The sequence below is a fragment of the Lampetra planeri genome, chromosome 42 (assembly GCF_965212315.1).
Source record: "Lampetra planeri chromosome 42, kcLamPlan1.2.h2, whole genome shotgun sequence".
NCBI lineage: Eukaryota > Metazoa > Chordata > Hyperoartia > Petromyzontiformes > Petromyzontidae > Lampetra > Lampetra planeri.
This window is the reverse complement of record NC_136148.1, coordinates 1523467-1550667: the sequence shown is the minus strand read 5'-3', so window position 1 is coordinate 1550667 and position 27201 is coordinate 1523467. Positions and strand designations below refer to the sequence as shown.

Genomic DNA, 27201 nt, shown 5'->3' with positions numbered 1-27201 from the left:
GCAAAGATAAATTGTCCACGGTCTGTCAAGACGTACAAAGATGCTTCATGAAACAAAATATGGGACACACACCCAGGCAGTCGCTTGCGTTGGCTCTGTCGTAAGGTGGGAAGATAGCGCTGGGCTCTGCACTTTCAATAAAACTAAGATTAAAAGTTACCTGTCAAAGAATAAAAACATTTGTGTCACTGCCGCATGTATGTTTAACAGGAAAAAAGTATTCACCTGTAATCTGTTTCTACAATGCAACAAGCGGTGATTTTAACCCTGCCATTTATGGAAATGCATTTACCAGTGACTGTTCTTTTTTTCAGTCCGACAACCTTAAACTCAAAGCTGAATGTATTAATAAGCCTGTGGATGTAGAATAAAGTAAAATTTTACAGCCCATTTTCAATCGACTGCTGGATGAACACCTCCCCTCTCCTGCGAGTCACGGGGCTCGTTTGACCATACTTCACTCTGTTCAGACAGGCTCGAAATGTCACCACGGATGCTAAATGTGGCTACGAATCAAACTTAAATTACTGGGTTCACAGTGAAATATGCTAGCCACTGGCCCACCATTCCATCACCGTGTGTAAAAGTTAGTGCTCCAATCGAGGGTCCCTCTGAAGAGCCCCTCTAGATGGTATGTTGGCCTACTCTTCCACTGCGCCCAGACGTCTTGGAAAATGTGCGAGTACCCACACTTGATTCCACCCCAAGTGACTTGCTAATCGACTAACTGTGATGAACCCGATTTAAAGCTTTCATGACTGCAGGGATTCATCTTCTTGGTTCTTTCGGTAAAGTCACGTAGAAGGGAAGTAATAAAATAATAAAAATAAAACATAATAAAATAAAATAATTCTCACGACGTTTCGGCTGCTTGCGTTGTAGCCGAAACGTCGTGAGAATTATATTATTTTATTATGTTTTATTTTTATTATTTTATTACTTCCCTTCTACGTGACTTTACCGAAAGAACCAAGAAGATGTGATGAACCCATTTCAACTGATGGATGAACAGAGGTGTCGGGGGGGGGGGGGGGATTTAAGAAACCTGCACCATTGTCCCAAAAGCCGTGCCGGGAGATCGAATCGAATCGACGATCTCTGGATTGCAAGTCCAGTGAGCTAACCATCACCCCATGTGTGCATGGACGTGGATTACGTGAAACATTCATGAGGCTGCGTTGGCATCAGGTCAATAGCAGGGTCGATCTTAAGCAAGTGACACGGTATTCGCTGTCTTTGTGAGGCAACTCTCTTGAGGGGCAATGCACTTTGCCGCAGCTCTCATCGCGTGCCGTCTTCCGTTGGACCGCGGTTCGTGATGTAGTTTATACTTTAGTTGTTTACGTGGTGGTTTAGTTACTGCAGCTCCATACTATTAACATTCTTTCCCTTTATTAATGTTAGCTCTATCCCCTCCCTTTGATGCTGCTAATCCTGCATAATGCACGGGCATAATGACTTTAAACCCCGCGCCAAACCTCCTACGCATTTCACAAGTAGTACTAATCGCATATTTGCATTTCCCATAAATATGCTAAATTCCTCGTGATATACAAATTCTTTTGTCAAGGCGCCTTTCCCCCCTCCATCCCAGATTAAATAGTCGCTCCAAGCCTGGAGTGTGTCATTCAGACTCTGTCTTCTCGACAGACCTGTTCTTCACCTGAGGACGGCTGCTTGCGTTGTGGCCGAAACGTCGTGAGAATAATTTTATTATGTTTTATTTTTATTATTTTATTATTTCCATTCTACGTGACTTTACCGAAAGAACCAAGAAGAAGTCTCCCGGAGTTTGGGGACGCCTGACCCGCACCAGCCCGGCGGCAGTGGCACAACCCAGGGACGCGGCCCCTGCGACGAGCGACTTCGACGAAGCGGTCATCGCTCATCGCGACCGGGCTGAAATCTGCCTCGGCAGCGACAACAGGAACCAGCCACGTCCGATGTCGGTCCAACCGTGGTGAATCATTATTACGATGCTTGTTTACCGAAGAAAGCCTCGCCGAGTCTTGAGACTCTTTATGAGGAGGATCCTGTCAGGGGATGTTTTTGTTTTGTTTTTACAATTCCTACTGTGCCTATTGATAATACGGCCCTGGTAGCAAAATGTCGGACATCATGCCCAGTAAGGCGGGGTGCAAACACATGAGCGAGCTACTCTCGTATGACATTAAAAAAGAAAATGTGTTTTAAGGACATCGGTGTTGCGTGGCTCTTGAGCATGCCCGCTGTCACGTGAGAGGGATTGTGATTGTTTTATTGGTGTCATGGGTAAAAAAAAACACTATTGCAAAAAGCTAAAAATTATCCTAAAAATCGCATCCATAACACATTCCTGCGGAAGGAGCTGGTAGAAACGTTGGATTGCTCGGTCAATGGCCAGGGTCAACGGCGGCGTGGTGTATTCCGCAAATATGCCCGACTGTAAGGGCGGGCACAAGCCGGCGTGAGTAGGTTAAACGTTGAGTTTTATAAGGGCACCACGGGGTGACCAGCCCCTCCCCACCCAGCCCTACCCCTCCCACCCCCAACCCAGCCCCACCCTCCCCACCCAGCCCCTCCCCTTCCCAGCCAACCCCTCCCCACCCTCCACACCCAGCCACTCCACACCCTCCCCACTCCACCCAGCCCCACCCCTTCCATTTTTGGAAGCACGACGGACGGACGGACACAATAATCCCCTGTGGGCTGGTGTAACCAGGAGGTCCTTACCAGTAAAACTTGTTCGTGGTTTATTTGTCGTGCTGCGGGGTTGTGTCGCGTGTTTGTTCAGGATATTATACGACGTTTAATTCTCGTTTTATTTTAATTAGTGACATCTTCACCGTCATTATCATGCACAATCTCCGCATCTGTGCCGTGCGACTGTTAACCCTTGAGCGTAATGCGTAAGCCGCACGTTCGCAAAGCTCACTTATTGTGTGCATACTCTCTCCGTCGATGTCACGGTGCCATCTGTCATGTGTTTTGTTGTGCATGAATTCGTTTCCTAAAAGATACAAACACGCCGTGTCGTTTTTGTTGCCATCAGGCAATCATCGCATCCACGTTCAGAACTGTCTGACATCGGTGTGACACGCCATTAGGTCTTAACAGCACCTCAATGCCAACCCATTGCGCAAAGTCACCGAGATGTAAATGTGATTGTTATCCTGACGGAGGCTGCGCGTCGATCTGCAACAGTTTGATATTGGGGCAGTTGTTGGCGCTTGCGAGCGTAAAATCTCTGGATTGGCACGGTGGTGTCACTCTGGCGTCGACCTGTCCGCTCGCTCTGTGTGCGGAATGAGACAGCTCGTCTCGTGGAGCGTTTATTGCGCAGAAAAGAATATATATCTAGGGGTTTTTTTTCTTTTTTGTTAATCCAGAAACGCGATCAGACAGCGATGATGAATCAAATGAATGAAATGATTTTCAACTCTGCTTGATAGGCTTGCCGATTTTCATTTAATGCAACACTATCGCAAGGAGGCTTGCATTTTTTTTATTTTATATTTAGAATGTTATGCTATTTCACTGTGTCCATAGTATATATACACGCTAAAATATGCATGCTATTTTAACAATCTTCATTAACCCACTGCTGAAGAGACCACTCCTAGCTGTGCATAGCTGCTCAACTCCATTCATCATCATCAATCACGATCAGTGCATTGATGATGAAGGCATCATCACTATTACGCCATATATAACTAAAATACTAAACCTGGTGCTCGTTATACATACACCTCGCACAAATACAGTCCACTGGCGTGATTTCGCACGGGAGAGATCGCTCTGCACACCAGAACCTGGTACCCTATGGCTTCAGCGGATGGAATGAATGCCTCGGGCATTGGCACCTGGAAGCTGACGCACTGAAATTAGCGCGGCGCAAACAGAGAGAAGAGGGAGGAGGGCATTCATTAATAGCACGTGGGATATCAATTAACGCCTCGGAATTACTTGTCCGTGCAAGTGACGGGATGTCGCGCGTCTCATCGCAAAGTGCGCGCAGTCGCGAACGTGGTCATTTGCCAATTTGTCCCCATTTGTGCAACGACAAAAAAACATTCAATGTTTACAAAACGTAAGCTACGACGAAGCAAAACAAAACTGTTGTTATAATTACACCGTTCGGCATGTTAAAATGTGAAAGAAACCCATCGCGGCGGCGTTTAAAGTGCGCAGAAAAATAAATACAAAAAAAGACAACGCACCAAGCTTGACCTTGAGCCCAATTTACGATTCGTTATGAAAGCACAGGTCACTGTGAAAACCGGTTCCGACGTATGCTTACCAGCAGATGTATAAAAGAGACCTAATCTGCACGAGCCAACATTGTCGAGGCCAATTGCACGGATTCTACCTAACTAGTTATTGAAGTGGCACACATAACGAGCATGTGTGCTCACTGGCCTGGATTCGTATGCCATTAGCAATCACAGAACCTTGTTTTTAATCGAGTGCAAGCGAGCATGAAACAAAGGTAAAGGTGCAGCCCTGCAATTTCATTTTCATAGACACTGCTGGCAGAAGGGCATTCGCGTGAGGAATCGCTTAAGCCCTATCTCTCGTGGGTGGTTGGTTTAAGCGAGTGGTTCTTAAACCTTTACTGCAGCCTTGCACCCCTTTGGTTCTCGATCATTAAACATGCATAATGTTCATAAACGCATAGGTTTGACGAAACAAAGCAGTTGTAAGTGCCCCCGCTAATTTTTCGTTTCGATGATTTACCTTCGAAAAACATCTGGCCATGTCTCGCGGCCCCCAGAAAGGGCATCCCCTCTCACCCCCACAGACGCGCTGCCAAACAAGACGAGCACAGCTCGATATATTGGGCAGCCCCTCGCAATGCTTACACTATTCTTTGGGTCGTTCGGTAAAGTCACGTAAATAGGTTCAAAGAAAATTACAAAAAAACTTCGACGTTTCGATCGCAACACAAGCGGTTCCCTGATGACCTCCGCTTGTGTTGCGATCGAAACGTCGTCGTTTTTTGTTATTTTCTTTGAACCTATCCACGTGACTTTACCGAAAAGACCCACAGAATATGAATTCCTGCAGTCACGAAAGCTTGAAGTCAAGATGTCATGCTTACAACAACTGCCAAGTGAAGTTGTCCGCCAGCCAAGATGCGCACCGCGCAGACGTGAGACAGAATTCTGTACGAATTTAAAATTTACATTTCGCAACAACCGCATTTACATGTCCCGTCTGTGTTGAAGTGGTCGGAGAGGAAAGCTGCGTAACCAATGGATACCTGGCTTCTCTGAACAAACCTCAGCTTTGCTGGTACTGACTGCATGGGGGGATGTGGGGGGGGGGGGGTGTTAAAGTCATACACCTGCATAGGGACGTCAAACATTGCGGCACACACCAGTACAGTGTCATCAGCAACAGCCATGGTCCATCCACTGCTGGATGAATACCTCGCCAAAACCGTCGCCATCTCTCACGGTCACGTGGTGTACAGTCGTCATCATCATTATCGTCGTATGGCTCGTCCTGCTGAGCCAGGCGACGAGAACGATTGCTTGAGGGCGCTTTACAAATGTAAGTTATTATATTGTAGCGTGGAGATGGGGGTGGGGGGCAGAGACCATCGTCAAGTCCAGTCGGGAGGGGGGCACTCAGTGACACGGGTCTGTCACTCATCCACAGAGCGGGCTGTTGGTCACGTTGGCTCCAGGTGTGGAGGTCAAGCAACGTAACGATTCATCCAGCTCCAGCATGCCAACACCGTTTAATTGCACCAATTCACAGTGGATGCCTCTGGGATGCAGTTCCCAGAGGGCATCCACTGTCATCCCTTCCGGGTGCCATGTGCTGCCCAAGCCCACTTGCTTGTCTTAACAGTCGACATGGTGCCTCTCTAACCTGCGTACCTTCTCTCAGCCACGTGTGCGCTCCTCCCATGACCAATCGAACCCGGTGGTCATGAATACACAGCTCCCAATTATCTTAAGAGGACATTCTTCAAGTTAACACCGTGGCTGGATTGCTGAGCGGTGCTTTGAAACCGTGTGCACAAGCATACATCTAGTTAATGATATACATCATTTCTGTTGCATTGCACTCTCTTGAGTGTGCACCATGATAATGACAAAGAGTAGCTGGTTGACACGAACACTTGATGAGTTATAGTAATCACCTTGTGCGTGTTCAACTTCTTTCGCGCCGTACGTAGCTAATCGGAGGTGCATGCCAAGATATACTTCGGAAGTTATATTTTGGGAAATATAACTTTAATTGTAAAAGAAAAGAAGGTCATGTGACTCAATGATAATCACGTACAACTCTTTTGTCAATCCACCGCTGGATGAAGGCCTCCAAACACGATTTGTGGGGGGTGATTCTCACCACACTGCACGGATGATAGGGCTACGCTACTGGACATCTGTGAAAAAGAGCTTTATAGCTCGTCGGATTCCTCCAATATTGATTAAATATTCTGATTCTGACGCTGCGAGGTAGTCAGACGAGGGAATGCATAATCCAATTGTTGTACTATTCTTCGACGAAACTTCCCCAACCCTCAAAATGTCTGTATGGAGACACCGTGTATAGATTAAACATGTTCACAAAATTAGCAAAACGCTTCACACCAACGCGAGAGCATGATATGCATTAAATTTTGTATAATTCCTTTTCAGGGAAATGTGCCTTTCGTGATTTATTTATTCAACATTCAAATCACCATCAATTGTTTCGTCCTGTTTTTAATGCTCCGTGCAAGCAGGGCTTTTTCTCCTCTAAAGCTGACCCACCGAAAGCACTCCCCAGTTCTCTTAATGATTATGCAGTAACTTTAAAGTGCACAATTACCACAACAGTTATAATAAATTCAGTACGTTTAAAAATAAAATCAAGAGAACCATCAGTGTTAATGGCAACCTTTAAAATTGCAGCGATATTTTATTTGGCTTGGGGAAAAAAACACTGCCGTGCCGTGAAACATTTAAACAATTCTTGTGAAAATAATTTAGATCCGAGAAAGGTGGGGTTTTTTTTTTGTCTCCAGGGTACACGGCTACGTGGTTTTAGCAAATCATAGCTTCAGGGGTAAAGTTAAATATCTCTGTCGAAAGACGAAGTGCGAACAACCGGCTCCGCGTGATAATTTTATTTCATACTTTTCGGTTATGGAGATTACACGTGGAGGTGCTAGGCAGCGGCTGGTTATTCGTTGGACTAGATTCATGTCGGTGTGTGTGTGTGTGACGAGGCAACGGCAGATTTCAGGGGGTCCGTAATCACCCATACATAAAATCTCCGTCATATTCACAATGCAGGTATCTGCAAAGAAGAGCCTTCTTACGAGGTAGCATTCCATATGCAAGCGACAAATGTTAAGCAAGGCTGAACCCAGTAAAAAAACAAAATTTTCAAGGTCAGGTGTTTAAACTCTGCGTTGTCATTACCCAATGCGCCATTGGAGATTGGCAGATGTTGTTTGCTTACTAAAATAACGTTTAGATTTGTTTGTGGAATGGGGATTGTGCCTTGTACCCATAGACAGCCCGTCAAAGGTCCCAAATTGTATGTGGCTTATTGCGTGTGCTTCAGGACACACATTGTAATAAGTACGAAGCGCACAGAAATAATCTTAGACGTAATTTTCTTCTTCTTAAGTTGTTGCTCTTGAGACCGGGGGATCCCTGATGGATGTCCGGTCGCCAGATTGATGGTGTGAATCGTGATTTCTCAACTTGATAGATTGGGCCGCACGAAGCCTGCCATCTTCGACTCCATTACAAATACGAGACGATGGTTATGATGACAGTGATGACGACGACGACGATGATGACAAGAGCCAATCGGCCGCGTCATTCTGATTGGAGGATGTTTCTTCGTTTCCCTCCTCAGTATGCTTGCAACGTGTAACAAGTCGGCCACGCTTCATTAAAGTAAGTAGACATTTCTTAACGTCATCTTTTGTTGTTGAAGCAAGCCCGCATAACTCGGCAAGGGCTTTTCGTTGGTCTTATATCACCGGCATGGGAATATCCTGTGTTCCAGCTGAAAACAAAAAAAAACGAGCGAAAGATTTGCACGGTCCTAAGCAAGCAAGCAAGCACGCAAGCAAGCAAGCAAGCGAACTTAATATAAAGTATTTTTAAAAAAAAACGTAATCGACAGAGCAGCAAAAACAACCCCCACGATCCAGGACACTTCATCAGCATCACTGTCATGTCACCTTTCACCCGCACGGTGAGATAATGAGCAACCGTTCCTATTGGCGCGACGATAAAAACCGAAATGATATAGTTTAGAATCGTGCACAACGGTGGGCAACTATGCATAACAGCTTGGTGCTAATTAGGGAAGCCTTTTTCTTCGGGAACCTTCCTGCCACCTCTGGAGATTTACATATAAGCTATTTCCTGGCCATAATGGGCACACCAGATAGCAGGTCCGACTCCATGGGACATCACCGTGACCTTTAAACATTGCTAACAAGCAATCTTCGCAGACGCATGTTGGTACCTGCTCTATTTATGCGCCGAGCATCGGGGATCGGCGGCAAGACGGCGCGTTCTGCTTCAAGGAACAATAACGAGCGACGGGAGGGAAGCAGGCCTCGAACGAAATCGCGACTTTGTCAGCCGGTCGTGTTGGCCAACGCAGACAATGTCGATGGGGGGGGGGGGGGGGGAAACGCAATTTTGTTTACGCGTGAAGTAAAGAAGCATTTTGATGTTGTTTTTGCAAGAGGGTTGTATATTTGCACGGGGAGTCAATCGAGGCGCTAATATTTGTTTGTTTTAAGTTCGCGCTTTTCCTCCGTAGGAACCGAGTCAATGGTCGCACAGCGAGGGTAATCACGGAGCTCGCACTCGCCCTTTCAGTCGAAAGCGCTGAAATCTCCAGAGTGCTATCGAGTTACGCTTCGTCTTGTTCACAATTGGCATCTTGACAAAACACGTGTTTGTTAGGAAGCAACGGTTAAAATGCCACGTGCATCGTTTAGGAACTGCAATACAGATCAACTTCAGAGGAGGCTACGGCAACCACTGCCTGCCAAGAACTCTGTACTTTGTTCAGACTTCATGAGGGCAGGAGGCCTCCATCTGCTCAAAAAAAACTGAATTCCAGCACTAAACAGACAAAAAAAACTGAAATTCTGCTGAAAAAACCAAGAGTATGTATGTAGCTACAGAGTGATCGTGTAATCCGAGTTGGTGTCTCAGGTGACTTCATGGTGTTTAACAGCACGTCCAACAGATGTGCGACTGACGCACAACGAGGAATTGCAAAGCTGGCGATGAAATGATTGGACAGGGTCCCAAATCATCTCACAACAAAAAATGCGGATAGCCAGGATATCCAGACAGAGCACTGTACATGCCAACGCGCTCATTAAGTTAAATTTAGAAAATCTGCGCCATGCACCGAGTGCCAGACTAAGCATGGTGGCTGCTCCACAGCTTGCCTGCGAGCCGAGCGTGGCAGGGGATGCTGTGTCGGTACAAGCTTAGGAAGCAGTTATTGTATCAGCCTCCATCTGTTGTCAAATTTGAGATATGTTTGTTAAATTATGTAACAAAATGCCCATTCGGAGCGGTGACGCAGTGGTGGGCACACACCGCTACCGTGGAGCCGGCCGCCTAAAGTTCGACTCCCGGTCACAATGAACGCATATCAGTGGCGAGTGAATTTCAAACTGGTCCTACCTGCCAGCCATCATCAACCCCTCCCCCTAGCCCCATTCACCAATCCACACTAAACAGCGTGGCATCAAACAATAACCACGACGTGCGTCTTGGACTGGCCTTCATCCAGCAGTAGACTGACAAATGCCCGTGAATTTTCATTAAAATCACAGAAATGCTGGCAAATGTCCAGTCACAGTCGGCCTTGTTCTTCTCAGCACTCGCCGCGAGTGATACCGCATCTCCTGCATGGTCACCGCACCCTCTTTGCGGCGATGACACCGACCGCGCGAGAACACCTGGCTGATTTTAGGGAGGGATAACGCATTTCGCGCTTCCTTCTCAACGTGGGGTATATAAATGGACTTTACCACCGCTCGAGTCGGATGTTTGACTGGACGGTGCTTTCACCGGAGTCGACGGCTGCACGCCGTCCGTTGTGCACCAGGCGTCCAGACAGCGAGGATGTTCGTTCAAGCGCTTGTCATCGGTCGCGTGCAACTTTTGCAACGGCACCTCTGGCCGTGCCAACGCTGTGCATCTGCATCCGCTCCAGTCAGTGTTTAAATGCTGCGGCTCGCGTGCAGCGGAAATATGAGGCCATCATGGCCTTGATACAAGATGAGTTATATCGGCTACCTATCAAACATTGGATCACTTAGAAACTACGCCTACTCGTCTACCGCTGTGGTCAGATGCCAACTGGCTCGCCTGGCATGAAGGAGGTCATGAGTTCGATCCAAGTGGTCACGTGTATTTTTCTCCGGGTCCTTCGGGTTTTCCCTCTCCATTTAGAAACATGCGTTTAGAATATTTGGCTGCTATAAATTTACACATGATAAGCCACTTTGCCGAGCTGTCACTTGTGACCAAGTCGCTTCTGAAAAAAAACTATTTAGCTCAGTGGGCCTTACCTGGGAAAATAACAAAAAATAGTTTACAGTTGATTCTTTTTTATAGGTTTAGTGTACAAGAGTCTGCACAAATCTGCTCCATTTTAACTCGCCGAGCAGTGTATACCAGCCCCAATGGACCCAAATCGATACCGCCTATGATCCACAGCCGATGGTGATCTGCTGCTATACCCGCGTGTAAACCTTGTGCAGTGGTTAGACCAGGCACAGTCTCGCTGTTGTCTCCGGCCCGAAGACCTGGAACCGATTACCGGCAGATGTTCAAGTCTGTTGTGAACCCGTTTCACAAAAGACGTAAAACAGTGTCATTCCAGAGAGCTTATTACACGCGATCAGTACGCATTTGTGATGGACTGGACTCATAAGAGTGCGCAATAACACAAGTGTTCAGACTTACATGAGACGCAATGTGAATTTATGACAGCGGTGACAAATTGGCAACTCTGTTTCAATTCGACGAAATAAAAAGTGGCTCACTCCGAGTGGTATTGAGTCTATCTCCCAAACGAATTTGGGCAAATGCTGATGCCAGCTTTATACAACAAACCCGGTCCATACATCATGCTTTAGCGCGATGCTCCAAATCTAGTTTCTGGTGAGCCCCAGCCACGAGGAGAAGCTGAGAGCGCAGCTTCCTGCTTGAGCACGCATTCCCAGTCGAGACAAATATGCAACGTGCACACTGCTCACAGCACGGAGCAAGAGGCAGTCAATCAGCAACGAGCCACAGCTCTCCCCGCGTGCTTTCGGCGTTGTCGCCACGCGTTGTCCGACAACGATGTCCGACATTCCACACCACGTGTGGAAACTCTAGAAGGAGAGAGATCATTCCCGTCCCTGCTGAATCTCCCGGTAACGTTGCAGTGAAACGTTGGACATCGTACTCTTTAGTTCTTTCGGTAAAGTCACGTAGGTAAAAAATGAAATTAAAATTAATAAAAATAAAAGACGGAAGCTCGTGTTGCCTCCGAAACGTCGTGATTTTATTGTTTTTATTTTTTTTTATTAATTTTAATTTCATTTTTTACCTACGTGACTTTACCGAAAGAACTAAGAGTATGAATCCTTGCAGTCACGAAAGTTTCAAATCTATAATTAGTTGGACATCGTGTCCAACACGTCACGCGACATAAACCGGGAACGTGCCGGACAGCGACGTGACACAAACGTCAAAAACCGACGCGGCAACGGTGAGCTGCACCTGATAGATGTGGCTCCTCTTTTTCATCGACGAGAATAATCTAATATGGCTAATTCCCCAAGTAGTCCACGAGGCCAGGCCAGATACATCACTCCGTCTGCACCACCTGAGGTGACGTAACTCAAGCGGTTCCAATTTCTGTACGCGGCCAATAACGGTGAATCACGCGTAATGGCCACTTGAAATGAACGGGTTAAAGTAAATTCACTCTTATTAGCCATATCAATAATTTTAAGCCGTTAAGAGTTTTGCTACCTTGGGTGGTACCGATTTCTGCTCTGTTCCATGGAATGAAGCTGGGTGGTCGCACGTTTTGGCGGAGGAGAGAGTGGCACACCTGTGGGGCTAATTCGGTTTGGCAACGCCCCTGGCAGTGCAGCCTGCACAATCACCTAAATTGGTGGTTCTTGAGCTCTCTGGATCTGCAGACTTCTGTCAACCCTAAAAAAATAAAATTAAAATAAACGCGCACCACTATGCAGTGAAATAACGCACGGAATTTTGGTCGTAAAAAAAACAAAATCGTATCTGCAACAGTTCCACCGAACACTTCCCGTGACCTTGTGGGTGTTAGACACAATTAGAATGGAACAGTGTCTATTACATTGAGTATCCCTGGTAGAATCAGCGCGATTTCACTGCACGTAAATTATTTATTTGAAGAAAAAAATTCTGGAGGCTTTTGTGAATATTTTAGTGTTTCACGGAAGCTTAAGCAATTTGTCACATAACGCTCTGATGAATCCCATTAAGTGTTTACATTTTTGAGGTTTGCTAAATCCCCTGACCTCTGTCACCACCACGGTTAGTTGATCCACTGGTCACGTGTGGCGGGGTGAAGCGTTGGTACTCCCATCTATTCCGAGACGTCCGATCATTGTGGAAGAGTAGGCCAAAACACCATCTCTGGATGGTATGTTGGCCTACTCTCACCAGCAGTGACATAAGCGAGTTATTTCCAGGCTGCTTCTCTTTACCTTTGCCCACTGCCGCCAGTGGCGTCAAGGTGAGGCTCTGACGTGAAGGCAGCGTAGGGTCGTAGACCTTCAGAGGCAGCGGTCACCCCAAACTAAAGGCAAACTAAATTACCAAGAACAACAACAACGAAAAAGCCCTTGTACTCAATCAATTAGCGTCAAGTCACTGATCGCAGCAGTCTTCTTTAACAATCAAAGTATTATTTGATGTTAAAAGTTCAACGACTGATGGTTAATGATTCGCAAGCATGGCTTTGCTTAGCATACGCGAGCCTTTCACGTATGCAAGTCACTCTATGGTCCAAACATCAAACCACGTGCGTCGGTGACCTTTCGCTGCCTCGAGCGCTTTTACGCCGCGACTGTGAAGGGATATTGGACCCCTGTAGACGGACGATCGCTATGCTCCAGGTGTGCGCAATTGACGTAATTGACTATCGCAGGATGCTGTTTCTGTTAGATATATTTCTTTTTTTATGGCATTCTACTTGGGGACAAAAAATAAGCATGCCGAGTGTCAATGCGCTCCACGCTTTTAATTTAAACCTGCCAGGGGAAGGCAGATTGCCTCACAAAATTAGATCTTATTAATAATATACTACCTTGCCAATATTATTGCATGTGACCGAGCGCAGGGATAAAGGCAATTATTTAGAAAATAAGTTTTAGACTTTGGGTGACGTGACCTTCTGAACAGACAACTTATTTTGTCGCCTTCTTATGCTCCTGACCTTCCACAGTATCCACGGGATAGACCTCCAGAAGGCCAGAACCCACTGGCACCAAAGAAAGGAAGACCATTCACCTCGTCCTCCGCGACCCGGGCCCAAGTGTCGAACTTGACGCCTGCCTCCATACCGGGTGGTGACGAAGAGGCCCCCTTTTTCTCTCCGTCTGATGAAGACCGCTTGTGTTGCGATCGAAACGTCGTGGGTTTTTTGCTTTTATTATTTTCAATTTATTTTTTCTTAAAATATATATATATATTTTACTATCTTTTAATATTTTTATTGTGGGGTTTTTGCTTTTATAATTTTCAATTTATTATTTATATTTATTATTGTATTATTATTATTATTTTAATTTGTATTTCATTAATTGTTTTTAAACAAAAATTTATATCTACGTGACTTTACCGAAATAACCAAGAATAAGAGGCCCCCGATAAGAAGGCCGAAGGCATCACATCTCCTCCAGAATCACCAGTCAAGATCAAGCCGGAGAGAAAATAAGTTTTAAAACTACATTTCAAGAATAAGAACTAATCTTCTTCCATCGGCCCAAATTAATCCACTGCTGGATGAAAGCCTTCCCAAGCCGTTTACATCACTGGTGCTCATGGGAATGGGAAAGCGTGGATTTGAGAATATAGGCAAGTTACCGAGGCTCGTGCCAGAATTCAAACTGTTAAGACAAGTCAGCGGGCCTTGGGGCAGGACACACCACACCACTCGAAGGGACGTTCAAGAATGAAGATGGGACTGGAAGCCAAGGAAGGAAACGCATGTGATAAGATGTCCACCGAGAAGATGGAGCGATGCAATTAGCTCGTGTTCTGTTTGCTGCGTGGTTTATTATGTATTTATGTATTATACTGTAGAATCATGAGAGTTGGAAGCAGCTTGGGAGGGCCCTCATCCAGTAGCAGATTGAGCATGGCCAAATATTATTGTATTTAAGACTTGCCTTCAAGAAAGCGCCTTCAAGAAATAGTGCAATTGGCGATCATCATCTTTCTCTAAAGCGCTCTTCCCACGGGTCATTGGAGCTCATGTACAGCGACACCGTGACTTTCGTTCACTTGACTTTCGTCGCTTCGCTCTTTCGGCCCGTTTTCAATTATCACCACATTTCACATTTCGTCCACGTGGCTTTACTATTTCGTCCGATTTCGTCCGATTTCATCCCCAAACCTTCCACGATGTTCGCGCCACCCGCCATCTTTTTTGTTCAGTCTTTGAATAGAAGTCGTTCAATGAGCATCTCTTGTATTTGTGTTCATATGTTATTAATACTGTACTTCTGTGATTATACTGTCAACAAGTATACTGTAAACAATTCATGCAGAACAGGTGGAGTTGTACTCCACTCATGAAGGCGCCCGAGTCGAAAATGGTATCCAGGCCCTTTTGTTACCGTGAGGTATAATTGTTACCACTACGCCACCCTGTCACTCATGAGAAAGATATACAAATAAGTTGTTCACCATTGCCATTAGTGCATTGCTGCTGTGCAGAACTGATACATACAGTGAGGGGTGACACCATCACAATGAGCTAATGGCATCTTTCATAGGTGCTGCTCAGGTCATTACACGACCTCTTAACACGCCGATGCCATAAATGTCATCACCAGACATGCGGAGTAATAGTACATTCTCTCTGCTCATTTTGGCCAATTGAATTGAAAGTCACGTTCGGATACAAATCACCCAGTGTGTGTATGATGATGATAATAATTTAAAGCTCTGTCAGTCAACTCTACTGAATGAAAATCTCCATGCCATTTCAGTCATGGGAGCTGTTTGACCATACTTCATCACGATGGTCAGTGTGGGTTGGTGAAGGAGGCATTCAGAAGCAGTTCCGATATGACTGACGACTGAGGCCGGGAATTGAACGCAGGCGGCTGGGTTCAAAGTGAAATGAGCTCACCTCTGCACGTTCGCTTCAACCATGTAAAAAATGTATAGTTTATGCACGACATTGCAGCATATGAAAAAAACGGTAAGCGATGCATGTTTAAATGTGCAATATCCTTCCACTGATTTGAATCCAACACTCTGTAAATGATGATGAAAAGCGATCACAACAGAAGCACGCAGTCAGAGGCTGAGAGTGTGGTACATGCACCTTTTGATGTAACTCGACTTGCATGCAAGGCATGATGGGAGCCGTGTGCCTTCCTGCTGTTTGCGAGTGCATTTTCGCTCGCGTTAAATCCATCCTTACAGCGAGCAAACCAAACGTAGCTGAACTTAAATTATTCAAGTCGCGGAGATATGAACGTGTCGTACACGGACTCTCTCCCTCGGGAAGTTCCCACCAGGAACGGAAGGTTCGGCAGACTTCCACCGTGGCGTCCCCAACGTGAACAGCACGGCGCCGGAGGGAGAGAGGAGAGAGAGAGAGGAGAGAGAAAGAGAGAGGAGAGAGAAAGAGAGAGGAAGCGGCCACGGGATGTACGCGGCTCCCGTGTCGGCCTCTTATGCTCTGCAGATGAATGGCCTACACGCACACGGCGCATAACAACAGCACAAGAAGGATGAGCCACTCTCACAGTTCACGCGCACACACACACACACGCGCACGTCCCCTCTCCTACACTCGTGTATCACAGTCACCAGCCATGATCAATCCACTGCTGGATGAAGGCCTCCCAAAGTTGTCGTCATCCGTCACGATCCTGCGACGGAATAATAAATCCGCCCGGCACCCTGCGCAAGAGCCTATTTCATCGCTCCATCTCCACTGTCGGTCAATTCTCGGACGTGTTTCATTCCTCGCCTGCCGCTCCATCATTATGTTTGATCATGGGCCTTGATCCCTTCGGGCCACGTGTCCTGCCCCAGTTGCTTCTCTTCACAGTTTGGATGGCATTACCATTGCATATGTCCTCTACTCCACGTGTTCTCCTCTGAGCTGTCTCTCAATGATATCCTAAGCCTGCATCTGTCCGTGCTAGTTTGTCGCGCATTTGATTTTCTGTTCCATTCGTTTTATCGACCATGTTTATGAACAACATATATAAAACAATTAAATAGCAGGTGTAAGCATGAAAGTGGTGGAGAGAGCGGTGATGGGTATCAGAATTTTTTTGGCGCATTACCACCACCATTCTGCTCTATATCGGCTTTAATTTTCACGCGAGAAATTACAGATGGGGTTTTATTTTCACGCCAAAAATACAAAATAAACCCCATTTGCAATCCGGTACACTTGGGAAGACACCAAAGCCTTCCTCGCCCACTATAGCAAGCGCTAGATATTGGCCGGCCAAAAGCAGAAAACTTACCAGTAATGGGAATATATATATATATATAATAAGATTTGCCCGCCTGGCTTTGAAACTAACTGTGCAAAATGAGCACCTCCAAAGCAATGCTTGCCTGCCCTGCTGTTACGGCTGATGAGGATTAAGTGCGCAGAAATGTGCACTTAGACGAAAGCCCCAGTGCATTATTGCTTTAATGCACACCTGGCATGCTGACAACATTCGTTTTTATTTCTCCCCAGCGCGAACCCTAATTGCCACTACTTGTCAGGATCCAGCACTGTTAGTCACTTGCCAACGTCGAGGATCTCACGTACGTAGGGGACAGTCGGGCTCGGAGGCGAGAGAGAGAGATTGCGGAGGAAGGGCTCGGGAGGGAAGGCGAGACGATGGCAACCCACTCGCAGCGTTTCACTAAAACTTTAGAGGGATTGAGGAAAGTTGCCCGGTAATGTGATATTTGCATTTTTTTTTTGCGAATTACGTGAGAGGACCGATTGTAATCAATTTGATTACGGAGTAAAGTTATTAAATTATTCAGTTTACTGATGTTCCCGTGAATGCTCAGCGGCTTTGCTAACAAAACTTGGGGCGCGATAACAATTCACGCGGTAGGATCTGAGATTGAGCCCAAAGCAACTGAGAGCTAAACGTTAAAGGTAGAAGTGCGGCCCTGTAATTTGCTGGCTCAGGCCACTGATGGTGGAAGGGCCTTCGCCAGAGGGAGCCCCTTTCGAGTGTATTTTGGCCTACTCTTCCACACTGACCAGACGTCTTGAAAGAGGTGGGAGCTACCCAAGTTTTATTCCACAGCACTCGACCCAAAAATCGACTGCGTACGTACGTTGAACTTTTTTCGCACCGCACGTAGCCAACCGTGCTAATCGGAGGTGCTGGAACTCATTCATACTGCTGCTGTGTGGTCACGTGCGAGGATCTAAGAAACTTGCACGTTTGTTTCAACTGCCACGCTGGGCGATCAAACAAGCGACCTCTGAATTGCAAGTCTAAAGTGTATACCGTGGCAGCAAACCCTCGAGCCGGGGAAATATATTGCAAGAGGTTATTTAGGAATGTTGTTATCCTTGCAATATGCAGCAGTTTAATATACAGGGTCCTTAAATAAATGTTCACACTTATATGGGACTATCGTTTTTAACATGATAACAAATGCATATTCTTGGTTCGTTCGGTAAAATGTATGTTCATAGCTCCAAAAAGTCGCCATCATTGTCAACACACGCCTGGAAGCTTCTCCAGGTGGTCTCCAGAGCCCAGAGGCAGCATATTTCCTCGTGCTATTGTTGCAAATTCTCAGAAGTGTTAACAATTATTTGAAGCACTCCCCCTGTATATGTAAAAAAAAAATGTTTCTACCAAAGATTAATTACGTCGGGGAAACACTGACGTGGAGCTACTTTTGGCGTGTCTTGGGACTGCGGTTGTTAAAGTTTCTGTTTCCACAGATCACTGCTACACGGAGCCAGCTCGGTTTGTGAACCCGACTCGCGAGACGGGACCGGCGATGCCCACGAGTGCCTGACCGAGCCGGCCGATCTCCCACGCCTCCTTCCCCCGTGAAGCGCGCCTGAGCGGCTCCCCTTTCCACAAGATAACTCCTCTCGCACTTTGTACTACGGCCATGCGGGGTTCGATCGCAGACGTGAGAAGAGTGGTCGGTGACTTGCCTCACTTGGTCCACATCAAGGGAGACAAACGATTAAAGGCAGAAAAATGATACCAAAACGGGCATTTGTTCGAGTAGCCTTACTTATTAGCCTGTGATCAAATCACCTGGGATGGGTCCGATCTGGTCAGATCTGAGAATTAAAGCAGGCTTCAGCCCGGAGAGTGCTTTAATGGATGCTCACCATGCAAAACTGTTATTTGTAGCATGCTGTGGGGTGGCAGAGGAGAGTGCAGCAACAGTTAATTGCTTCACTGTACTTCCATGCTCTTTGTATCTATACTCAATAACGTCACCAACACCGACCAGCGTACTGAGGTATGGAAAAGTGACCCCCACGATCCACGTGGCATGAGGAGGCCCTCGTCAAGCAGTGCATTTCACGGATGGTGGTACGTGTACACTCACGCAGCGGAGAATAACCAAAGTCGGCATTAAAATGCATTAAGGTATTTAATAGTGTGATCATTTATGGAATGGTAGGTCGGGAGCGAGTGGACGGATCGGGTGAGCCTCATCCCACAGAGCCACAAAAGCAGGAACAACATTCAAAAGTCTTCTTGGTTCTTTCGGTAAAGTCACGTAGAAGGGAAGTAATAAAATAATAAAAATAAAACATAATTATTATGTTTTATTTTTATTTTTATTATTTTATTACTTCCCTTCTACGTGACTTTACCGAAAGAACCAAGAAGATGAATCCCTGCAGTCACGAAAGCTTTAAATCGAAATTTAACATTCAAAAGCTTTGCTGTAACGGCCCAGGGCCACTGCTGGTCCAGTGGTCATGGAAACGTAGCGTAAGAGAATGTCTGGTGGCACGGCAACACCGAGGTCTTGGGAGGGACACTCTTTGTCTGGTCTAATGTGCTCCCCACTGGGATAGGTGTTCTGCACTGTCGGCCTGCTGTCACACTACACCAGGTGTTGCCGCGTGAGTCGGGTGGCGGCCACCGCAGTGCCGTAATGAGGCTACGTCCTCCAGCTCGCCCCCTCACTTCTCAATGCTTGGGCAAGCCGCTGAGCCCATCAATATGTCCCCCGAGCTGCTATGTTTACTAAGGCTGGAAACAGGCATAGGTCGAAGGTGATGATAAAGGTGCAGCCCTGCACCGTTGCTTGCTCACGCAATTGCGGTTGCTGTCCGGAATTCTTTTTCCATCTCGTTTTGTTCATTTCACCTTGTTTTAAAAAATAACTCTTTTAAGTGTAAAAGTGTTTTACGTTCCATGCGGCACATTCAGATTTGGGTCTATTCGTATTATTGCACTGCGACCCATATAATGCTCCTTGCACATGGAATGATACTATATATTTGGCAGATGTTCCATCCTTACCGGCACTCAATAAGATATTAGTCTTTACTTGGACAGACTGAATGTAATTGCCGTAGAAATGTGTTACGAATGCCTATAACTCTTTACCGATGTCCTTTATCTGTGCATTTTCATGTTTAGCTCTTGTTTTTAATGCTGCTCGAAAATTGCTCGTATTTTAACGCAGCAGCCACATTCGTGGAAATGGGCAAGGCCGCATCATGAGTTCGGCCCACCTCAGATGGGCAAAATTAACGACAGAGTGGACACGGAGGGGTGGCACGGTGAGACGAAATCAAAGTTTCCCGAGTCCGCTGCTGGAAAGAAGCAATGAAAAGAAAACAAATAGGCGAGGCTTTGGGACGTTACAGGTCAACAACAACAATAACATTTGTAACAGCAAGTGTCCACGAGAAGTTAAGATGATAATTCGTATTTGACATTAATACAGCTCTAAAAAATGTGTTGCTATCTTTTTTACCGTTACTTGTTTCCAGGCCAGTTCTCGATTGAAAGAGAGACTGTTGGTGTTCGTCTGGCTCTGACTCGGCTATAAATAAAATGACTCACTTTGCTCTAATGATAGCCACTTTGCCCTCTAACACGTTGCACTTTGACCTGTCCTTGTCATGTTTGCAGAGTCATTTTCGACATCCATAAGCGAAAAAACCACACAGGATTTTAAAAACACTGACAACGCGCCATCAAATTGAGAACGAGGCCTCAAAACCGGTGAACTTTACACAGAAGAGGTTATACATGGAGTTCATTATGGATTCATTATTGTCGGTCAGGGCAATGCAGTTTATCAGGCATCTGTCATGTCACTTCCGTAATCACTTTACATATGCCCAGGTCCTGAGGCTGCGGGCAAAGTGTTTTATACCATTCTCTGAAAGAGGCCTCGTTAATTAGACCATCTGTTTTTTTCCCTAATAGACAGCACCAATCACTCGCGCGGTAAGCGACACCTAGTGCGGTGCGAGTTGAACTCGCAGCGGCATCAGTCAGCCTGTGCCATCAGGTCCGCGTGGCAGAAGAGGTGAAGCGATATTTCACGGCAAGGGCAGAGAATGGATATGAGGCCACTTCTTACTGAGAGACGGTGAAGGTTTCAATTGAAGCTCCCACTCAAAGCAATACATGTTCATGATTAAAAAAAAGTAGAATTTACTTCTCGTCATCAGCCATGATCCGTCCACTGCTGGATGAAGGCTTCTGCCAACCGTCGCCATTTCTCAATCCTGCAAACGCAGCAATCCACCCAGCGCATGCACACGAGACGCGAGACGATTTCATCGCTCCGTCTCCATGGCGCGCTTACTCTCGGTGAGCGGTCCCTTCCTCAGCTGCCACTTAATCATCGGTCTCGACCCCCGGCCATCATCCCTCTTAGAGACACGTCCTGCCCGAGCCTGCTTGATTCTCTTAACAGTCGATACATCGGTAACTCGGCTCTGTTTTCAAATGCATGGGTTCTTATTTTTGTCTCTCTGTGCAACTCCAACCAAGAGTCGGGTATCACCTACGATGGTACCCAAAATCTTTGGCAGTCAATTTGGTCAAATGCATCCCCAGTTTAAGCTTATACATATTTATATTTTCTTCTACAACATGTGCTATTGTTTGTCCCATTAAAAATAGTATAACACAAGATTACAGACTTTTCGATCAAGTGTTGTTCGTGAGTTCCTATGTAAGCCTGACACGTCGCACAAGGGAGTGATACGTCCACCAGCACCAAACCCAGCCGCCTTCAGCTCGCCACTGCTTATGTTTACTGATAGATATTCATTTAAGGCCAAGTCACTCCTGTGGAGGCCTGGGACCAGTTCACATACTCGTCTGTGATGTTGGCCGCGAGCGGAAATCAAACTCCCATTGCTCGATTCGTCGCAGAGCGCCCCAACCGCTGAGCCACCGCTCCTCGTAGCGTGACACAGCACGTGGACACGCTGCCAGGACGGGGGTTATTGTTCCGGCAAAGGAAGCTCCGTTGTTTCCCGCTGGTGCGGAACACGCAACGGCGGCGCAGCTTGACAGGGAACCCAAGCACGCCGGTTATTAATGGGCCACAACTCGGACAAGGGAGTTCCAATGTGGCGCGGTGGGTCGGAGCATTGCTGATCAATCTCTCTTCGCTCGGAAGGCTGCATTGGGGGAGGAGAGGTGTGTCATGGTTGAGAGTCGTGAAATGGTTTAATTGTTTTGGTTTTAAACCGCATGCCACTGCACAGGTTTTCACGGCTGCGCTGCGCTGAGCTCTGGACGCGTTGTTGGGTTTCAGGGCGCGATGTTCCGCGCGACAGTCGACGCTTTGCTCCACAATGCTGGGAGATTCTTCAGGAACTGAACTAAGCAGCTCACTAATCGAGAGACACCGTGTTTTTAAGCAGAACTCTGTTCTTCTTCTCGCCACACGAATAATGCGTGTTGAGTGCATCAGCCTATTGGGTTTCAAATATTAATATTGCCAAGCAGCATTTGTTTAAGAAACAAAACGCCGGACTGGTTTTAGACCTTCCTGGGTGTCATCAGCAGCGTCAGGTCATGTTAAAATGACCTCAATTCAGTTCCTGAAGAAGCTTCCCGCCCGTGGAGCAAGATATTGAACATTGCGCTGAACAACAACATGCACTACAACGCAAACTCACATTGGGGAGCTGAGCCACATGATATACACTGTCAGTTAACCAAACAGTTCGACTCGAGACGTCTCCGAAGCCTGAGTTGAACTCCTGGTGCAGTCAAATGTCCTTGCAAAGTGTGGCTCCTGATGGCTGATGTTTGTCTCCTCATTAATGGGACATCCTCAGAGGGCCTTGGCCCATTGCAGGGCAAAGGCTCAGTCTGTTGTCCCCCAGCCCCGAGTGTCGCTCTCTCTGTATCACCTTTATTTTTTTCCCCTCTCTCTCTCTCCCTGGACAAAATAATTGGAAAGTCAACAGATGTGTTGGTCATCCATCTTATTGTTCTTGTTACAGCCCAGTAAACAAAAAAAATGAAAAAAATGAAAACATTTTCAACATTCTCGACCTCTTGCTCGGGTGTTTTACGCGGGCGTTTGATTTTTTGCCTCTTTTATGTGAGACTCTCTCTTTACACAAACCACTTCCTATGGAATGTTTGTTTCAGACCAACGGACGGATGATGAACCACATCAGTCTCGCTGGGAGCCCTTTAAACATTTCCGTTTGTATTTGGATAGAACTATTTTCTTATTTTAAATCATTTATGACTGCATGTTATACTTTAGATATTAAATACAGCATAAAATGATTGACCATTAAATAAAGATAATTGGATGGATGGTTATAATCGTGTCTGCATCAATCTGTTTCCACTATAACAGCAATTTCTGTCTATTCTAGGCAGTATAATCAGAAAAATTACTTATTTACCCAGGAGATACCAAAGACTAATTTTCACGAGGGTCGTCCTTTGGGATGTTTGACCAACACCAGTGGCATTGCGTGTGGGATTCGGAGAGCCCGGAGGAAACCCATGCAGAGCAGGCAGAGAATATACAAACCCTACACAGTAAGGCTAAGACACAAACATTACCACTGCACACCATGCCGTGGTATAATGATAACAGTAAAGTTATATAAGTTTACATTTTTAAAAATGAAGTTGTTTTAATACATACAATCATCGTAGGAGTGGAGAGGTGGCACAGTGATTAGCGTGCTGCACTATGAACCCAGCATCCTGTGGTCAGTGCTCCGTCACTCCCAACTCGAGTGGGGTCATGGCACCTGAAGCGGTTGTGGTCATCACTGCCCCCTTCACCAACCACAGCGATCGGCGTGCTGGTGGTGGTGGTGGAATAACCCCCAAGATCAACATCGCGTGGGGAAGAGGCCTTCTAGCACTATTGGATTGAAACATTTCTGTAAACTATTATTGTATTTCAACGAAAATAAATTAATATTCAAAACATATAAATACATGCGATATCTTCTGTGTGCGCCTGATGCCTTACAGTTATATTTTATTAAGTGCATTTTGAAAAAAACATTTCCTTACATCTGCCAAATGTGTTTCTCAAAGAAATCTGACCAACTGCGAACGACCACCAATCAAGTCTAATACGGGTGTTTAACAAATATCAGCAAATGAAAAACGTCAAGTGTTTCATGGTACATAATGGGACCCTACGAAGGAATGTATTCTAAGTGGTTTATATTAAAACAGATTTTGTCTTTGCCTCCATATATGTTTTATTTCTACATCTGGTAAGTAACATTCTTCTAGGATGACTGGCTAGTGTGGAGGAGGAGGAGGCTAAAATACCCTCTAGAGAGGCTCTTTCTCGAGTGGAGGCCCCTTCTACCAGCAGTGACGTGAGCGAGACGTTACAGGGCTGCACCTTTGCCTTGTATATTATACGAGACGTCAAAATGACCTGGGTGCGTTTTCGGTTTTTACGTCAACAATTTTCCATTCTGCCAAAACAACTGTCAAATAACATGGACGGAATAAACGTGGCTTTCAAAAAAACATGTGCTCTAGTTAAAATACATTTTCTCAGTACATGCACATTAGCTGTACTGATTCTGATGATGTAATGGCTTGTAATAAACATCACAGTGCCGTACACCTCGGTCAATGAAAAAGCATTAGGTTGTCTCTTCAAGTTTGCTCACGACGGTCTGAGTCGTCCGTGCCCATTACTACCATTAATGATAGTACCGGACAGTCAAGAGCGATCGCATCCTCTTTACGCTCACTTTTACCGGCAGACAGAGCAATTCAGCATCATGCAAAATTCATCCTGACTGCACCGGTGTGCAGAAAATGACCTGTATGCTTTCAATTTATTTAGCTACTCACGGCCAATTGTGGGTAACCGATTCTGACAACGCCATTATTAGCCAGGGGTCAGATGCTCACAACACACCGAAGAACAATAATAAAACAAATAAATAACGCGCCTTCTCCGGCCGGCGGATGCAGGCAAAATTTATTCCGATCCACTAATTACTTCAACAAAATAATGCACTGTGATGCATTCACTGACGGTAGCAAAATAATGCCACGATATAATTCAGACGCATACATCTCTACTGCCTTGGCGTTGCTTCACCTCAACAGGCCGATGCAACCCACCACCTTCACGAATGGAAAAATAAAATACATAGCCATAGTAAGGGCGACTGGACACGCAACCCAAACTATGGGCCGCATAGTAAACGCACCGTGGACTGCGCACCTTTAACATAGGAGGAATATCAAGACTACACCAACTCTCTCTCTCCTGAAGTGGCCTCATGGCTTGCCGACCTCGACATTGGCATTTACCTCCAGAACGTATTCCCACACGCAAGATTATTATTGTTTGTGTCCACATACCATGTATGGGGAGTGGTGGCGCAGTGGCTAACGCGCTGTACCACCAACCTAGCCATTCGAGTTCGATTCCTGTTCCTGGCTAACACACGTGACGAATATCTGGAGCAGTCCTCAAATGAGTACCTGGTGCAATGTGTAAATATTAGCACTCGAAAGATAAAGGCTGGCCACCTATCCCCTCCACGTGCCGTGTCGGCTTTCATCGGTGCTCGCTAACAGCACATACCCCAACAGTTTGCCGTGTATGGAAATATTGGATGTGTGCATCATGACTTGTCCAATGTTTTGTAATTGAAGTAAAAAAGGTAAGGGTGCAGCCCTGCAATTGCTTGTTCAAGCCACTGCTGGTGGGAAGGGCCTCCACAGGAGAAACCCTCTTAAGTAGGTATTTGGCCTACTCTTCCACGCTGGTCAAACGTCTTGAGAGAGATGGGCCTATCCATACTCTACTCCATCACAGGAGGATCCACCGCATTGTTCACCTGCAGAGCTGGGAGATCGAACCCATCTGGCACTGCATACAGGCTGACTGCGGACGTTGGCAGCAGAACGCGACGGCGATCAACCGAGCGCGGAGATCCATTCGAGGAGCGAGCACGTTCTTCTTGACCACCAGCGGAGAACACGCGCACGCCCGCGCAGCCTTTCACCTGTCACACGGAGTGACAATTGCAGATTCCTGCCGAACGGAACGGATTAAAGGGGAATGTTATACACAGAGGTCCGGCGATTAAACGGTAACCTATTCCTACTCATGAGATTTTATAGAACACTGCAAATTCGCCAGCGCTCGACTGCTCGAGCAGATGAGGCAAACCCCGTGAGATGGAAGGATAGAGTGAGCGCATGGCATGACAGAACCCAGTTGGGTGGTGCTGGCGATTGGTGACTGACGTCAGAAGTGCGAAAGATCGAATGATCGAGCGAATGTTTTTTGAAAGTGTTCTTTTCCTAAAAGGCGCTTCTGCACTGTATTTTGGCCATCTCATGTTATTCTGAGGCCAGCGTTATCCATCCCAACAGCCCCACTGGCTTAGTTCCACCCACTTAACTAAAGAGTCTCGGCGTTTCCACTGAACCCTGAGTGGTTTCTTCAAGTAATCAATAAACCAGCGAGCGGAAATTACTCGCTGTCCCACAATGCACTGCTGTTGCGGAGTGATAATCTTGGGCTTCTGCCGATGATGTTCCATAATTTCTACCATTGCTGTGGACAGTCGTGTGGTATGACATTATTTAAAGAGTTGGGGGGGGGGGCATGCAAAACCTCAAGGCGGGGGGGGGGGAGATGTACGACATAGCCAATTTTAGACAAACTTTCGCCAAGTGTTAAATGCTAAACAATAGTAACGATACGAATCACGTCTGTCTCTCGTGCATTGTGCGCTAGCCCTCACCACCCCCATTGTTCATATGGGGAAGAGATGAATAAAAAAAACTACCACTGGCGTTAAATAATCTAACAACAGCGTGGACTGGACTATAATCATTTAGATGGGGTGGCAGAGCCTTTAGCAGGGAGGAGCGCAGAGCCCTGAAGACCCCCAAAACCACAAGGGCTGCTGGTTGTGGAGCGAGCTTTGCTGGGTGTGTGCGTGTCTACTTTGAGTGTGCACAGCGCTGCATGCATTACTTAAGGCTTCTGTGAGAAGTCATCGTTGTTGTCAAATGCTCGCTGATTTCCCAGGCTGTGTGAGTAAACCTAATGGCCTAACAGGCTAAATGGTAGATTCCAATATGAGCAAAGTATTTGTCTGCCTTTCAAGAGAAAAGCAGTGTAAGGACACCTCCTGATGCAAGCACTCCATGAAAAGAGATTAATCGCTGAGACATCTTCTGAAATATACTTCTCTCACACCACTATGCTTCCCTGTTTAGCAACATCCATTTGCAAAAATAATATAAATGTGATTTTTTTAAAGACAATCTTACCCCCTAAAACTATTGTTTTGGAATTCGCAGCGTGAAGTGCAAGTCTCGTCTCTGTTTTTTTTTTCACACAGTTCCAAATCAAATCATTTATGATTAGGCACATGCAGGCCTGTGCACGAACACAATTCATTGCGAATACAGCAATCAAGAAATGCAATTCACAAGCGACAAAGATACAGCTCTACTTTCAA

The 27201-nt window shown here is 46.2% G+C and overlaps 1 long non-coding RNA gene across 1 annotated transcript in view; it reads right to left on the bottom strand.

Moving 5' to 3' along the window:
* Positions 1-6938: 6938 nt before the first annotated feature.
* Positions 6939-27201, bottom strand: part of LOC144732222 (uncharacterized) — a 43006-nt gene continuing 22743 nt past the window's right edge. Inside the window, exons 2-3 of the long non-coding RNA XR_013588164.1 lie at positions 25561-25757; positions 6939-8001 (exon numbers count right to left, since the gene is read on the bottom strand). This is a non-coding gene — a long non-coding RNA (uncharacterized LOC144732222). The remainder of the gene's footprint in view (positions 8002-25560; positions 25758-27201) is intronic.